The following is a 4,586-nucleotide window of genomic DNA, read 5'->3' as shown; positions in this document are numbered from 1 at the left end:
TGTCCGTTTTACAGAACGTCACGAATTTTTCTAAGTAAGTGATTCATCAAACTACAATGGAATAAACGCTTTTCAAAGAAGTTTTGAAGAGTATCGAATATAAAGATTAGGCCAGATACAGTGTAAAAATAATTATGTGGGATTATTCAAATAATTATATGGACTGTTCAAATTGGTTATTCGAATACGTCGTAACTCTTTAGCATTATCATCTTTCTTGAGTATACTATGTAAATTTGATTTTTCAACATAATTAATTTCTAATTGGTAAGCAAACTGTCCGTTGTGATAACGAATTAATTGGTTGTAGAAATATTAGTTTAGATTTTGTCACAAATCAAATATGTCTACATTTGCATTAAATTTATGTTTTCCGAGAGAATAACAGCAGATTAATTATTATCTGAAATCAAGCAGAATCTGTTATCTCATAAACATTTTAATGGATAGTTATATGATTATAAAAGGGCAGATTATAGTTATGATCAGTTTCTGCGGTCAATCCACCGTTATCTAATGCTGTTATCTAATTCTGTTATATTTATGCGGTGATTCTATTGATAAAATTTATAGCAGACACTTTCAAAATTTAATCTCGACAGGCTGTCTCAGCATTTTTAGAATTGTGTCTGATCTAATTTTTCCATATTTCAGCAAACCATATACATATACACACGCGAGATTATTTAATGAATTATTGTCGTATCTCCTTTTCAGAAGCACTGGCGACAGCTCATACTTCTATTTGTATCGCATTTCGAACATGTGGTACTCGCCCATCGGATTCTTAATAACGTTCTTACTTGGACTGCTTGTCAGCAATTTATCTCGTTTTTTTATTAAGAATCACAACGACAAGTTAGATATTAATTTATTCTTTCCCGTAATAGCGCGGCGTATACGTTCTAGACGACACAACTCAGCGATTGAAAAAAGTTCTCCGTTAGACAGAAGGTATTCTGTCAACGATATAATCCACGGGAAGGATAACGCTACGAATAAAATCTATACAAAGCTCTAACAGTTTAATAATCTTAAGATAGGGGTTAGATATTTTGTACTTATATCTATAGTCGAATGGAATTTTACAATTGGATCAAAACTGAACAGAAGGGAGAAAGCATGGAATAAAGGTATTATTTATCTATAAACCTATAGTACAAATGTACGTGTACGCTACTCATGAGTCGGGATACACACGTGACTGACGAAGACTGGCTCATGGGATTGAGAGCGGTATAGCAGAAGTATACCTATATACATACAATTACAAGGTTAGCTGCGAGCCAAATACATTTGTAACTTCTGTAAGCAAGTACGAATAAGCTGAAAGACATTACATCTGATAATAAGGGTTAAGTAAGAGATGGATACTGAGACGGGTTTGTTGGTATTCAATCCGAACGCGGAATCGTAAACGTACTTATATATTACATAATGTCCTATAAATTTACCAGTAAATTTAAAATTACCGTATTAATACGTTAAATTACCCCCTATTAACGCGTTGATTCATTTCCCATCCATGGTGTTGATGTAGTTCTCCCTTTTCTCCAATCCGAATGCATAGCCATCCTTTTCTTCTGTCTTTTTATCGAGTTCCCGAATTCCTTATTCTCCGTTGCTGTTAGTCGTTTCAGTTTGTTTTGCAAACTCTTGCAAAACAATCATTTTTCACATTTATTGTAAATCTTCTCTTTTGCTTTTTACTTCTCATCCGCACATTTATTCTTTATATTTGTCCTTTGTATCCACCAGAAATGTTCGATATATTTCGCCATTTTGTACGTCCTTTTCTTTATCTGTTTTTTCTTCTCCACTAGCAAGGCCACTGGTTTTCTCGCCATTCTTTTGGTTTATAGTAAAACTGCTTCAATAGTTTCAATAATTTTAACAATCTCTATATCTCGTCTAATTTGATGTCGGATTTCTCCAATAATTGCTGATGTAGTTTTGTTAAAGAACTTTTCAAACATATGGCTACAAATTTCTATATCCACATGGTCGAAATTGCAGTTTCTTGCTTGCTTCTGCAGTTATATAATGTATTGTGTTATCATTTTTTCTGCATTTTGCGTTAGAAACATGCTTTTCGTATGTCGCATTCATTTTAGGTTTAAAGTTATTTCTAATACTTGCACTGTTCTAGAACCTTACTCTTAAAAAATTTCACGTACAAAAATATTAAAGAAATTTATGGTATCTGTAACGTATATATGCTATAATATTTTTGTATTTTCGTATGCAAATTTTTAGAGAATTAAACCTCTGGCTAAAGACCAGCTACTTCAGTTTTTATATCGAATAGAATACCATATATCTTGCAAATCAAATTCTACATAGTGCATCAATACTGCTTTCTTCCTCTTTTTATTCTCCTTTTTCTTACTTGCTATCAGCAGTTTGAATGCCATTAGCAAACACGTTTTCATCTCTGATATAAAATTCGATTTATGAAGACATTGCTAAGTTAAAAGGTTTTTATTAACACTGTTTTAGTAATTAATATAACTAGAGGAAGCATATTATGTAAAAAAATTATAAAATTTCATTTTATAAAAGCAATGACTTTTATGACTTTGAGAAATTATTTTTTTTTACATTAAAAATTAATTCTATAAATATTTGTCTTTCTTAGACCGTAACTTTTTTGTCTGAAATAATTTTCCGTATCTTCTATATTTTTCGATATATTTGTATTTTTCATTATGAATAGATCTCTTTGTATGGAGCAAGTTTTTCTTTATATTACTTATCTTTACAGAAAGTTAGATTAAATTTATTATTTTTAAACATTAATGTTATTATTAATAATGCATTCCAATACTCACTGTTAATACTGAAAATCTATAGTATATACAAGTAATGTGAATTATAAATAATAGATTGTCAATACTGGTAGTGATTATTGTAGCCTAAGAGATATAGTATACAAAATATGTTTTAAAATGATAAATTAAAAATAACATGAGAAAACGCCAATATGGCATACAAATTTTGCTGTTTAATGTTATTTTTAAATGTGAATCTTAAAATTCTCAGTTTAAGTAAAAGCTGATTATCGAATTATTAAGTTGCTTTGGCAATTTAACTGTGATTTCGTACTATTTATAGAGCTGTGTTTTAAAGATCGATTACATACAGCGCGCAGTTTACTTGAACTAATTGTGAGAATCGTAAGGTTCACATATAGAAATATTATTAAGTACCAAAATACTTTGTACTGTATTGGTGTTTTTTCATCTTAGTTGCCTGACATATTCCACGATCGATTTAAATTAATAAATTAAAAACATATTATAAAATAAGGAAATAACGATATAAAAAGTAACAACAAAAATAACAAATTTATTACTGTTATTGTAAAAATATAACAATATTATTGTTATCATTACAGACAGAAAAAAATAACATTCGTTATTGAAAGAAAATAACGAAAACATGTAATAACATAGTTATAAGTAACGCGTTACTTTTCCATCTTGCAAAATACAATACTGTATATGAAAACTGCTATGATCTTTTGTCAGATAAAAAACATTTTCTAGATATTTATATTTTGAAAGTTTTTCGCTTAGCGTTTGTTTAAAAAATTTAGTTTAAAACGAAGTAGTCCAAAAGAAGGAGAAATTATCGGCGACCTTCCTCTACTTGATAATCGTATATCACACGGAACGTTTATGGAAAATGTTACATGCCACAGTGGTAAAGAACACCCAATAATTAACAACGACGTAGCTATAATTCTTTATACAGAAAAACAAAACTTAAGCCACTTGTTTTTCTTGTATAGAAACAGTATATACTTTCAAATATTCGAAAACAACCTGTTTTTTTTATTGTTGGTAATTTTTTAAATAAAATTACATATTTAAATAATGCATTTGTTACGTCAAATTATAATAAAATTTTTTACTTGTTCTCTTTTCTTCCATCTTTTTCTATTTATCCATATTTTATATATATTTTTTAAAATATATAACATTACATTATGGGTAAATAATGCGATAAAAAGAAAAATATAAAAATATCCATATCTTTAAAAGTTGTTGATTTAGTATGAGTCGTTTCAGTATTTATTTATCAAAATTTATATAATTACATAATTTATAGTAACTACAATTGAATTAAACTTATTATAAAAAAATAATAACTTAATATTAATTTAATATACCATAATTTAATTGAACATGTATTATTGCATTAAAAATTTTATTTCGCTGTTTTTCCTGTTATACGGAAATGTGATTTTTGCTTTGCATTGCAGATTTATTCCAAATTTCGATATTTATCATTATCTCTATCTTAAGTTATCCGAGCAAATTCATTTGATCATCACGTAGAAAACAAAAATTTTCTTCGATTATATAGATAGTTATATGAATAAAAAATTTCTAGAACATTTGAATGACACGTAACACTTTCCTAACACACTTAGATGACACATGGCAATTTTCAGATTCCGATTATTTTCGAAATCGAAGAAATTAACGCACTTGAGGGTATGCGATTTATCGTGGCCGCTCCTGGTGTGCATGCAAAACAATTAGTTGCAGGTGGCAGAATTTCAGGTCTCAAGACGGTAA

The 4,586-nt window shown here is 28.8% G+C and overlaps 1 protein-coding gene across 1 annotated transcript in view; it reads left to right on the top strand.

Moving 5' to 3' along the window:
• LOC105456923 (putative sodium-dependent multivitamin transporter) overlaps positions 1-4,586 on the top strand; it is a 12,014-nt gene that overhangs the window by 4,576 nt on the left and 2,852 nt on the right. The gene's annotated exons all lie outside the window — the stretch shown is intronic.

Source organism: Wasmannia auropunctata, unplaced genomic scaffold (assembly GCF_000956235.1).
Source record: "Wasmannia auropunctata unplaced genomic scaffold, wasmannia.A_1.0 LD335479.1, whole genome shotgun sequence".
Taxonomy (NCBI): domain Eukaryota; kingdom Metazoa; phylum Arthropoda; class Insecta; order Hymenoptera; family Formicidae; genus Wasmannia; species Wasmannia auropunctata.
The sequence above is the reverse complement of the archived record's forward strand: the minus strand, read 5'-3'. Positions and strand labels throughout refer to the sequence as shown.